The sequence below is a fragment of the Bombina bombina genome, chromosome 6 (genome assembly GCF_027579735.1).
Source record: "Bombina bombina isolate aBomBom1 chromosome 6, aBomBom1.pri, whole genome shotgun sequence".
NCBI lineage: Eukaryota > Metazoa > Chordata > Amphibia > Anura > Bombinatoridae > Bombina > Bombina bombina.
The window spans coordinates 915,037,578-915,051,359 of NC_069504.1; positions in this window are offsets into that span (position 1 = coordinate 915,037,578).

Below are 13,782 nucleotides of genomic sequence, written 5' to 3' on the forward strand. Positions count from 1 at the left end.
ACCAGTTCTGGATTTAAAAATATTGAATCGCTATGTAAGGATACCAACATTCAAAATGGTAACTATAAGGACTATTCTGCCTTTTGTTCAGCAAGGGCATTATATGTCCACAATAGATTTACAAGATGCATATCTGCATATTCCGATTCATCCAGATCACTATCAGTTTCTGAGATTCTCTTTTCTAGACAAGCATTACCAGTTTGTGGCTCTGCCGTTTGGCCTAGCAACAGCTCCAAGGATTTTTACAAAGGTTCTCGGTGCCCTTGTATCTGTAATCAGAGAACAGGGTATTGTGGTATTTCCTTATTTGGACGATATCTTGGTACTTGCTCAGTCTTCACATTTAGCAGAATCTCATACGAATCGACTTGTATCGTTTCTTCGAGAACATGGTTGGAGGATCAATTTACCAAAGAGTTCATTGATTCCTCAGACAAGGGTAACCTTTTTAGGTTTACAGATAGATTCAGTGTCCATGACTCTGTCACTGACGGACAAGAGACGTCTAAAATTGGTTTCAGCTTGTCGAAACCTTCAGTCTCAATCATTCCCTTCGGTAGCCTTATGCATGGAAATTCTAGGTCTTATGACTGCTGCATCGGATGCGATCCCCTTTGCTCGTTTTCACATGCGACCTCTTCAGCTCTGTATGCTGAACCAGTGGTGCAAGGATTATACAAAGATATCACAATTAATATCTTTAAAACTGATTGTACGACACTCTAACGTGGTGGACCGACCATCATCGTTTAGTTCAGGGGGCTTCTTTTGTTCTTCCGACCTGGACTGTGATCTCAACAGATGCAAGTCTGACAGGTTGGGGAGCTGTATGGGAGTCTCTGACAGCACAAGGGGTTTGGGAATCTCAGGAGGCGAGATTACCAATCAACATTTCTTTCATGTAATTAACAAGAGTCCATGAGCTAGTGACGTATGGGATATACATTCCTACCAGGAGGGGCAAAGTTTCCCAAACCTCAAAATGCCTACAAATACACCCCTCACCACACCCACAAATCAGTTTTACAAACTTTGCCTCCAAGGGAGGTGGTGAAGTAAGTTTGTGCTAGATTCTACGTTGATATGCGCTCCGCAGCAAGTTGGAGCCCGGTTTTCCTCTCAGCGTGCAGTGAATGTCAGAGGGATGTGAAGAGAGTATTGCCTATTGAATGCAGTGATCTCCTTCTACGGGGTCTATTTCATAAGGTTCTCTGTTATCGGTCGTAGAGATTCATCTCTTACCTCCCTTTTCAGATCGACGATATACTCTTATATTTACCATTACCTCTACTGATTCTCGTTTCAGTACTGGTTTGGCTTTCTACAAACATGTAGATGAGTGTCCTGGGGTAAGTAAGTCTTATTTTCTGTGACACTCTAAGCTATGGTTGGGCACTTTATTTATAAAGTTCTAAATATATGTATTCAAACATTTATTTGCCTTGACTCAGAATGTTCAACTTTCCTTATTTTCAGACAGTCAGTTTCATATTTGGGATTATGCATTGAATTATCATATTTTTCTTACCTCAAAAATTTGACTTTTTTTCCCTGTGGGCTGTTAGGCTTGCGGGGGCTGAAAATGCTTCATTTTATTGCGTCATTCTTGGCGCGGACTTTTTTGGCGCAAAAATTCTTTTCCGTTTCCGGCGTCATACGTGTCGCCGGAAGTTACGTCATTTTTTTGACGTTATTTTGCGCCAAAAATGTCGGCGTTCCGGATGTGGCGTCATTTTTGGCGCCAAAAGCATTTAGGCGCCAAATAATGTGGGCGTCTTATTTGGCGCTAAAAAATATGGGCGTCGCTTTTGTCTCCACATTATTTCAGTCTCATTTTTCATTTGCTTCTGGTTGCTAGAAGCTTGATATTTGGCATTCTTTCCCATTCCTGAAACTGTCTTATAAGGAATTTGATCTATTTTGCTTTATATGTTGTTTTTTTCTTACATATTGCAAGATGTCTCACGTTGCATCTGAGCCAGAAGATACTACAGGAAAATCACTGCCTGCTGGATCTACCAAAGCTAAGTGTATCTGCTGTAAATTTTTGGTAGCTATTCCTCCAGCTGTTGTTTGTAATAATTGTCATGACAAACTTGTTAAAGCAGATAATATTTCCTTTAGTAATGTACCATTGCCTGTTGCAGTTCCCTCAACATCTAAGGTGCAGAATGTTCCTGATAACATAAGAGATTTTGTTTCTGAATCCATAAAGAAGGCTTTGTCTGTTATTTCTCCTTCTAGTAACGTAAAAAGTCTTTTAAATCTTCTCTCTCTACAGATGAATTTTTAAATGAACACCATCATTCTGATTCTTTGGACTCTTCTGGTTCAGAGGATTCTATCTCAGAGATTGATGCTGATAAATCTTCATATTTATTTAAGATGGAATTTATTCGCTCTTTACTTAAAGAAGTACTAATTGCTTTAGAAATAGAGGATTCTAGTCCTCTTGATACTAATTCTATACGTTTGGATAAGGTTTTTAAAGCTCCTGCGGTTATTCCAGAAGTTTTTCCTGTTCCTAATGCTATTTCTGCAGTGATTTCCAAAGAATGGGATAAATTGGGAAATTCATTTACTCCTTCTAAACGTTTTAAGCAATTATATCCTGTTCCGCCTGACAGGTTAGAATTTTGGGACAAAATCCCTAAAGTTGATGGGGCTATTTCTACCCTTGCTAAACGTACTACCATTCCTACGTCAGATGGTACCTCGTTTAAGGATCCTTTAGATAGAAAAATTGAATCCTTTCTAAGAAAAGCTTATCTGTGTTCAGGTAATCTTCTTAGACCTGCTATATCATTGGCTGATGTTGCTGCAGCTTCAACTTTTTGGTTGGAAACCCTAGCGCAACAAGTAGCAAATCGTGATTCTCATGATATTATTATTCTTCTTCAGCATGCTAATAATTTTATCTGTGATGCCATTTTTGATATTATTAGAGTTGATGTTAGGTTTATGTCTCTAGCTATCTTAGCTAGAAGAGCTTTATGGCTTAAGACTTGGAATGCTGATATGGCTTCTAAATCAACTCTACTTTCCGTTTCTTTCCAGGGAAACAAATTATTTGGTTCTCAGTTGGATTCTATTATTTCAACTGTTACTGGTGGGAAAGGAACTTTTTTACCACAGGATAAAAAATCTAAAGGTAAAAACAGGGCTAACAATCGTTTTCGTTCCTTTCGTTTCAACAAAGAACAAAAGCCTGATCCTTCGTCCTCAGGAGCAGTTTCAGTTTGGAAACCATCTCCAGTCTGGAATAAATCCAAGCCTGCTAGAAAGGCAAAGCCTGCTTCTAAGTTCACATGAAGGTACGGCCCTCATTCCAGTTCAGCTGGTAGGGGGCAGGTTACGTTTTTTCAAAGAAATTTGGATCAATTCTGTTCACAATCTTTGGATTCAGAGCATTGTTTCAGAAGGGTACAGAATTGGTTTCAAGATGAGACCTCCTGCAAAGAGATTTTTTCTTTCCCGTGTCCCAGTAAATCCAGTGAAAGCTCAAGCATTTCTGAATTGTGTTTCAGATCTAGAGCTGGCTGGAGTAATTATGCCAGTTCCAGTTCCGGAACAGGGGATGGGGTTTTATTCAAATCTCTTCATTGTACCAAAGAAGGAGAATTCCTTCAGACCAGTTCTGGATCTAAAATTATTGAATCGTTATGTAAGGATACCAACGTTCAAGATGGTAACTGTAAGGACTATATTGCCTTTTGTTCAGCAAGGGAATTATATGTCCACAATAGATTTACAGGATGCATATCTGCATATAGACAAGAGACGTCTAAAATTGATTTCAGCTTGTCGAAACCTTCAGTCACAATCATTCCCTTCGGTAGCCTTATGCATGGAAATTCTAGGTCTTATGACTGCTGCATCGGACGCGATCCCCTTTGCTCGTTTTCACATGCGACCTCTTCAGCTCTGTATGCTGAACCAATGGTGCAGGGATTACACGAAGATATCTCAATTAATATCTTTAAAACCGATTGTTCGACACTCTCTAACGTGGTGGACAGATCCCCTTCGTTTAATTCAGGGGGCTTCTTTTGTTCTTCCGACCTGGACTGTAATTTCAACAGATGCAAGTCTCACAGGTTGGGGAGCTGTGTGGGGATCTCTGACGGCACAGGGAGTTTGGGAATCTCAGGAGGTGAGATTACCGATCAATATTTTGGAACTCCGTGCAATTTTCAGAGCTCTTCAGTTTTGGCCTCTTCTGAAGAGAGAATCGTTCATTTGTTTTCAGACAGACAATGTCACAACTGTGGCATACATCAATCATCAAGGAGGGACTCACAGTCCTCTGGCTATGAAAGAAGTATCTCGAATTCTGGTTTGGGCGGAATCCAGCTCCTGTCTAATCTCTGCGGTTCATATCCCAGGTGTAGACAATTGGGAAGCGGATTATCTCAGTCGCCAAACGTTGCATCCGGGCGAATGGTCTCTTCACCCAGAGGTATTTCTTCAGATTGTTCAAATGTGGGGACTTCCAGAGATAGATCTGATGGCCTCTCATCTAAACAAGAAACTTCCCAGGTATCTGTCCAGATCCCGGGATCCTCGGGCGGAGGCAGTGGATGCATTATCACTTCCTTGGAAGTATCATCCTGCCTATATCTTTCCGCCTCTAGTTCTTCTTCCAAGAGTAATCTCCAAGATTCTGAGGGAATGCTCGTTTGTTCTGCTAATAGCTCCGGCATGGCCTCACAGGTTTTGGTATGCGGATCTTGTCCGGATGGCATCTTGCCAACCATGGACTCTTCCGTTAAGACCAGACCTTCTGTCGCAAGGTCCTTTTTTCCATCCGGATCTGAAATCCTTAAACTTAAAGGTATGGAGATTGAACGCTTGATTCTTAGTCAAAGAGGTTTCTCTGACTCTGTGATTGATACTATGTTACAGGCTCGTAAATCTGTATCTAGAGAGATATATTATAGAGTCTGGAAGACTTATATTTCTTGGTGTCTTACTCATCATTTTTCTTGGTATTCTTTTAGAATTCCGAGAATATTACAATTTCTTCAGGATGGTTTAGATAAGGGTTTGTCCGCAAGTTCCTTGAAAGGACAAATCTCTGCTCTTTCTGTTCTTTTTCACAGAAAGATTGCTATTCTTCCTGATATTCATTGTTTTGTACAAGCTTTGGTTCGTATAAAACCTGTCATTAAGTCAATTTCTCCTCCATGGAGTTTGAATTTGGTTCTGGGAGCTCTTCAAGCTCCTCCGTTTGAACCTATGCATTTATTGGACATTAAATTGCTTTCTTGGAAAGTTTTGTTCCTTTTGGCCATCTCTTCTGCCAGAAGAGTTTCTGAATTATCTGCTCTTTCTTGTGAGTCTCCTTTTCTGATTTTTCATCAGGATAAGGCGGTGTTGCGAACTTCTTTTGAATTTTTACCTAAGGTTGTGAATTCCAACAACATTAGTAGAGAAATCGTGGTTCCTTCATTATGTCCTAATCCTAAGAATTCTAAGGAGAAATCGTTACATTCTTTGGATGTTGTTAGAGCTTTGAAATATTATGTTGAAGCTACTAAATCTTTCCGAAAGACTTCTAGTCTATTTGTCATCTTTTCTGGTTCTAGAAAAGGCCAGAAAGCTTCTGCCATTTCTTTGGCATCCTGGTTGAAATCTTTAATTCATCTTGCCTATGTTGAGTCGGGTAAAACTCCGCCTCAGAGGATTACAGCTCATTCTACTAGGTCAGTTTCTACTTCCTGGGCGTTTAGGAATGAAGCTTCAGTTGATCAGATTTGCAAAGCAGCGACTTGGTCCTCTTTGCATACTTTTACTAAATTCTACCATTTTGATGTATTCTCTTCTTCTGAAGCAGTTTTTGGTAGAAAGGTACTTCAGGCAGTGGTTTCGGTTTGAATCTTCTGCTTATGTTTCCTTAAACTTTATTTTGGGTGTGGATTATTTTCAGCAGGAATTGGCTGTCTTTATTTTATCCCTCCCTCTCTAGTGACTCTTGTGTGGAAAGATCCACATCTTGGGTATTCATTATCCCATACGTCACTAGCTCATGGACTCTTGCTAATTACATGAAAGAAAACATAATTTATGTAAGAACTTACCTGATAAATTCATTTCTTTCATATTAACAAGAGTCCATGAGGCCCACCCTTTTTTGTGGTGGTTATGATTTTTTGTATAAAGCACAATTATTCCAATTCCTTATTTTATATGCTTCGCACTTTTTTCTTATCACCCCACTTCTTGGCTATTCGTTAAACTGATTTGTGGGTGTGGTGAGGGGTGTATTTGTAGGCATTTTGAGGTTTGGGAAACTTTGCCCCTCCTGGTAGGAATGTATATCCCATACGTCACTAGCTCATGGACTCTTGTTAATATGAAAGAAATGAATTTATCAGGTAAGTTCTTACATAAATTATGTTTTTGGAACTCTGTGCGATTTTCAGAGCTCTTCATTCGTGGCCTCTTCTAAAGAGAGAGAGTCATTCATTTGTTTTCAGACAGACAATGTCACAACCGTGGCTTATGTCAATCATCAAGGAGGGACTCGCAGTCCTCTGGCTATGAAAGAAGTATATTGAATACTTGTATGGGCGGAATCCAGCTCCTGTCTAATTTCTGCGGTTCATATCCCAGGTATAGACAATTGGGAAGCGGATTATCTCAGTCGCCAAACATTACATCCGGGCGAATGGTCTCTTCACCCAGAGGTATTTCTTCAGATTGTTCAAATGTGGGGACTTCCAGAAATAGATCTGATGGCTTCTCATCTAAACAAGAAGCTTCCCAGGTATCTGTCCAGATCCAGGGATCCTCAGGCGGATGCAGTGGATGCCTTGTCACTTCCTTGGAAGTATCATCCTGCCTATATCTTTCCGCCTCTAGTTCTTCTTCCAAGAGTGATTTCCATGATTCTAAAGGAGCGTTAGTTTGTTCTGCTGGTGGCTCCAGCATGGCCTCACAGGTTTTGGTATGTGGATCTTGTTCGGATGGCTACTTGCCAACCGTGGACTCTTCCGTTAAGACCAGACCTTCTATCGCAAGGTCCTTTTTTCCATCAGGATCTCAAATCCTTAAATTTGAAGGTATGGAGATTGAACGCTTGATTCTCAGTCATAGAGGTTTCTCTGACTCTGTGATTAATACTATGTTACAGGCTCGTAAATCTGTGTCTAGGAAGATATATTATCGAGTCTGGAAGACTTACATTTCTTGGTGTTCTTTTCATCATTTTTCTTGGCATTCTTTTAGAATTCCTAGAATGTTACAGTTTCTTCAGGATGGTTTGGATAAAGGTTTGTCTGCAAGTTCCTTGAAAGGACAAATCTCTGCTCTTTCTGTTCTTTTTCACAGAAAATTCTTTTTCACAGAAAGATTGCTAATCTTCCTGATATTCATTGTTTTGTACAGGCTTTGGTTCGTATAAAACCTGTCATTAAGTCCATTTCTCCTCCTTGGAGTTTGAATTTGGTTCTGGGGGCTCTTCAAGCTCCTCCGTTTGAACCTATGCATTCGCTGGATATTAAATTACTTTCTTGGAAAGTTTTGTTTCTTTTGGCCATCTCTTCTGCTAGAAGAGTTTCTGAATTATCTGCTCTTTCTTGTGAGTCTCCTTTTCTGATTTTTCATCAGGATAAGGCGGTTTTGCGAACTTCATTTAAATTTTTACTTAAGGTTGTGAATTCTAACAACATTAGTAGAGAAATTGTGGTTCCTTCGTTGTGTCCTAATCCTAAGAACTCTAAGGAAAGATCGTTGCATTCTTTGGATGTAGTTAGAGCTTTGAAATATTATGTTGAAGCTACTAAAGATTTCCGAAAGACTTCTAGTCTATTTGTTATCTTTTCTGGTTCTAGGAAAGGTCAAAAGGCTTCTGCCATTTCTTTGGCATCTTGGTTAAAATCCTTGATTCATCATGCTTATGTCGAGTCGGGTAGAACTTCGCCTCAACGGATTACAGCTCATTCGACTAGGTCAGTCTCTACTTCCTGGGCATTTAGGAATGAAGCTTCGGTTGATCAGATTTGTAAAGCAGCAACTTGGTCTTCTTTGCATACTTTTACTAAATTCTACCATTTTGATGTGTTTTCTTCTTCTGAAGCAGTTTTTGGTAGAAAAGTACTTCAGGCAGCTGTTTCAGTTTGATTCTTCTGCTTATAATTTCAGTTTTTTTTTCATTATAAGATTTAAACTTTGTTTTGGGGTGTGGATTATTTTTCAGCGGAATTGGCTGTCTTTATTTTATCCCTCCCTCTCTAGTGACTCTTGTGTGGAAGACCCACATCTTGGGTATTCATTATCCCATACGTCACTAGCTCATGGACTCTTGCTAATTACATGAAAGAAAACATAATTTATGTAAGAACTTACCTGATAAATTAATTTCTTTCATATTAGCAAGAGTCCATGAGACCCACTCTTTTTTTTGAGGTGGTTATGATTTTTTTGTATAAAGCACAATTATTCCAATTCCTTATTTTTTATGCTTTCACACTTTTTTCTTATCACCCCACTTCTTGGCTATTCGTTAAACTGAATTGTGGGTGTGGTGAGGGGTGTATTTATAGGCATTTTAAGGTTTGGGAAACTTTGCCCCTCCTGGTAGGAATGTATATCCCATACGTCACTAGCTCATGGACTCTTGCTAATATGAAAGAAATGAATTTATCAGGTAAGTTCTTACATAAATTATGTTTTTTTATTTCTTAAGACACCTCAGCTATGGTTGGGCACTTTATGCATTTATAAAGTTCTAAATATATGTATTGTACTTATATTTGCCATGAGTCAGTTTCATATTTGGGGAATATAAACATTTTAAGAAATGTATTTTTTACCTGGGGTTTAGTCTTTTTTTTTTAAATTGACTACTTCTTGCAATTGCGGGTATTAGGCCCGCGGGTGCGTCAAATGCTAAACTTTATTGCGTCATTCTTTGTCGCGAAAATATTTTTGGCGTGAAAAAATACGTTTGACGCAACTTCGTAATTTCCGGCGTCATACGTTACGCCGAGACCTTTCACACGGCGGCGTCAGTGACGCGAGTGTGTCATTTCCGTTTTTTTTGGCGCCAGAAAAGTTTTCGTTATGTTGTGCGTCATACTTGGCACCAAACATTTTCATTATTTCAATACCCCTTGTATGTTTGCCTCTTGCTTTTTTCAGAGGCCTATGCTATTGCATTTTTTCCCATTCCTGAAACTGTCATTTAAGGAAATAGATAATTTTGCTTTATATGTTGTTTTTTCTCTTACATTGTGCAAGATGTCTCAATCTGATCCTGTCTCTGAAGTTTCTGCTGGAACATTGCTGCCTGACATCGGTTCTACCAAAGCTAAGTGCATTTGTTGTAAAATTGTAGAAATTATTTCACCGAATGTCATTTGTAATAGTTGTCATGATAAACTTTTACATGCAGATAGTGTTTCCATCAGTAATAGTACATTGCCAGTTGTAGTTCCTTCAACTTCTAATGTGCATGATATACCTGTAAATTTTAAAGAATTTGTTTCTGATTCTATTCTAAAGGCTTTGTCTGCATTTCCACCTTCTAACAAATGTAAAAGGTCTTTTAAAACTTCTCATTTAGCTGATGAAATTTCAAATGACCAACAACATAATAATTTATCCTCTTCTGATGAGGATCTGAGACAGAAGATCCTTCCTCAGACATTGACACTGACAAATCTACTTATTTATTTAAAATAGAGTATATGCATTCTTTATTAAAAGAAGTGTTAATTACTTTGGATATTTAGGTAACCAGTCCTATTGACGTTCAGTCTAATAAACGTTTAAATGCTGTTTTTAAACCTCCTGTGGTTTCTCCAGGGGTTTTTCCTATTCCTGAGGCTATTTCTGATATGATTTCTAGGGAATGGAATAAGCCAGGTACTACTTTTATTCCTTCTTCAAGGTTTAAAAAATTGTATCCTTTACCAGCAAAATCTATAGAGTTTTGGGAAAAAATCCCCAAAGTTGATGGGGCTATTTCTACTCTTGCTAACGTACCACTATTCCTATGGAAGATAGTACTTCCTTTAAGGATCCTTTAGATAGGAACCTTGAATCCTATCTAAGGAAGGCCTATTTATATTCAGGTCATCTTCTCAGACCTGCAATTTCTTTGGTTGATTTTGCGGCTGCATCAACTTTCTGGTTGGAGAATTTAGCACAACAAGAATTGGATCCTGACATATCTAGCATTATTCGCCTACTGCAACATGCTAATCATTTTATTTGTGATGCCATTTTTGATATCAAAATATATATTTGATCCATGTCTTTAGGTGTTTTAGCTAGAAGAGCTTTGTGGCTTAAATCTTGGAATGCTGATATGACATCTAAATCTAGATTACTATCTCTTTCTTTCCAAGGTAATAGTTTATTTGGTTCTCAGTTGGATTCTATTATTTCAACTATCACTGGGGGAAAATGAGTTTTTCTGCCTCAGGATAAAAAACCTCAAGGTAAATCTAAGGCTTCTAACCGTTTTCTTTCCTTTCGTCAAAATAAGGAACAAAAACCTAATCCTTCCCCCAAGGAATCTGTTTCCAATTAGAAGCCTTCCTCAAATTGGAATAAATCCAAGCCATTTAGGAAACCAAAGTCAGCCCCTAAGTCCGCATGAAGGTGCGGCCCTCATTCCTGCTCAGCTGGTAGGGGGCAGATTAAGGTTTTTCAAGGATTTTTGGACAAAATCTGTCCAAAATCATTGGATTCAGAGCATTGTCTCTCAAGGGTATCGAATAGGATTCAGAGTAAGACCTCCTGTGAGATTGTTTCTCACGTATCCCTGTAAATCCAGTAAAAGCTCAAGCTTTTTTGAAGTGTGTTTCAGACCTACAGGCCCATTTATCAAGCTCCGTACGGAGCTTGAAGGGCCGTGTTTCTGGCGAGTCTTCAGACTCGCCAGAAACACAACTTATGAAGCAGCGGTCTAAAGACCGCTGCTTCATAACCCTGTCCGCCTGCTCTGAGCAGGCGGACAGGAATCGCCGGAAATCAACCCGATCGAATACGATCAGGTTGATTGACAGCTCCCTGCTGGCGGCCAATTGGCCGCGAGTCAGCAGGGGGCGGCGTTGCACCAGCAGCTCTTGTGAGCTGCTGGTGCAATGTTAAATGCGGAGAGCGTATTGCTCTCCGCATTTAGCGAGGTCTTGCGGACCTGATCCGCAGTGTCGGATCAGGTCCGCAAGCCCTTTGATAAATGGGCCCCCAGGTCTTCAGGGGTAATCATGCCAGTTCCTCTTCAGGAACAAGGTTTGGGGTTTTATTCAAACCTATTCATTATACCAGAGAGAAAATTTATTCAGACCAGTTCTGGATCTGAAAATTTTGAATAGTTATGTAAGAGTACCAACTTTTAAGATGGTGACTATAAGGACTATTCTGCCTTTTGTTCAGCGAGGACATTATATGTCCACAATAGACTTGCAGGATGCATACCTTCATATTCTGATTCATCCAGAACACTTTCAGTTTCTGAGATTCTCTTTTCTAGACAAGCATTACCAATTTGTTGCTCTTCCATTTGGCCTAGCAACAGCTCCAAGAATCTTTTCAAAGGTTCTGGGTGCCCTACCATCTGTTATCAGAGAACAGGGTATTGCGGTGTTTCCTTATTTGGACAATATCTTGGTACTAGCTCAGTCTTTACGTACTGCAGAATCTCACACTAATCAACTAGTGTTGTTTCTTCGGAAACATGGTTGGAGGATCAATTTACCAAAAAGTTTCTTGATTCCTCAGACAAGGTTCACCTTTTTAGGTTTTTAGATAGATTCAGTGTCCATGACTTTATCTCTAACAGACAAGAGACGTTTAAAATTGATCGCAGCATGCCGGAACCTTCAGTCTCAGTCATTCCCTTCAGTGGCTATGTGCATGGAAATTTTAGGTCTCATGACTGCAGCATCGGACGCGATCCCCTTTGCTCGTTTTCACATGAGACCTCTACAGCTTTGTATGCTGAATCAATGTTGCAGGGATTATACAAAGATATCACAATTAATATCCTTGAATCCCAATGTACACCACTCTCTGACATGGTGGATAGATCACCATCGTTTGGTTCAAGGGGCTTCTTTTGTTCGGCCAACCTGGACTGTGATCTCAACAGATGCAAGTCTTTCAGGTTGGGGAGCTGTTTGGGGATCTCTGACAGCACAAGGGGTTTGGAAATCTTAAGAGGCGAGATTACCAATAAATATTTTAGAACTCCGTGCAATTCTCAGAATTCTTCAGTTCTGGCCTCTGCTAAAGAGAGAACCGTTCATTTGTTTTCAGACAGACAATATCACATCTGTGGCTTATGTCAATCATCAAGGTGGGACTCACAGTCCTCAATCTATGAAAGAAGTATCTCGGATACTTGCTTGGGCGGAATCCAGCTCCTGTCTAATCTTTGCAGTGCATATCCCAGGTGTAGACAATTGGCAGGTGGATTATCTCAGCCGTCAGACTTTACATCCAGGGGAGTGGTCTCTCCATACAGATGTGTTTTTTCAGATTGTTCAGATGTGGGGTCTTCCAGAGATAGATCTCATGGCCTCTCATCTAAACAAGAAACTTCCCAGATACCTGTCCAGGTCCAGGGATGTTCAGGCGGAAGCAGTGGATGCGCTGACACTTCCTTGGTGTTATCAACCTGCTTACATCTTCCCGACTCTAGTTCTCCTTCCAAGAGTGATTTCCAAAATCATCATGGAACAGTCTTTTGTTTTGCTGGTGGCTTCAGCATGGCCACACAGGTTTTGGTATGCAGATCTGGTTCGGATGTCCAGTTGCCCGCCTTGGCCATTTCCATTACGGCCGGACCTATTATCTCAAGGCCCGTTTTTCCATCAGGATCTCAAATCATTAAATTTGAAGGTATGGAAATTGAACGCATAGAGGTTTCTCTGACTCAGTGATTAATACTATGTTACAAGCTCGTAAATCTGTCTATAGAAAGATTTATTATAGGGTTTGGAAGACTTACATTTCATGGTGTTCTTCTCATAAATTCTCCTGGCATTCTTTTAGAATTCCTAGAATTTTACAGTTTCTTCAGGATAGTTTGGATAAGGGTTTGTCTGCAAGTTCCTTGAAAGGACAAATCTCTGCTCTTTCTGTTTTATTTCACAGAAAGATTGCTATACTTCCTGATATACACTGTTTTGTACAGGCTGTAATTCGTATTAAGCCTGTCATTAAGTCAATTTCTCCTCCGTGAAGTCTTAATTTGGTTCTGAAAGCTTTACAGGCTCCTCCATTTGAACCTATGCATTCTTTGGACATTCAACTACTTTCTTGGAAAGTGTTGTTTCTTTTGGCCATCTCTTTTGCTAGTAGAGTTTCTGAGTTATCTGCTCTTTCTTGTGAGTCTCCTTTTCTGATTTTTCATCAGGATAAGGCAGTTTTGCGGACTTCTTTTCAATTTTTACTTAAGGTTGTGAATTCTAACAACATTAGTAGAGAAATTGTTGTCCCTTCCTTATGTCCTAATCCTAAGAATTCTTTGGATGTGGTAAGAGCTTTGAAATATTATGTGGAAGCTACTAAAGATTTCAGGAAGACTTCCAGTCTATTTGTTTTATTTTCTGGTCCTAGGAAAGGTCAGAAGGATTCTGCTATTTCTCCTGTTAAGTGTAGTCAGTCCACGGGTCATCATTACTTCTGGGATATTAACTCCTCCCCAACAGGAAGTGCAAGAGGATCACCCAAGCAGAGCTGCTATATAGCTCCTCCCCTCTACGTCACACCCAGTCATTCTCTTGCACCCAACTAATAGATAGGATGTGTGAGAGGACTGTG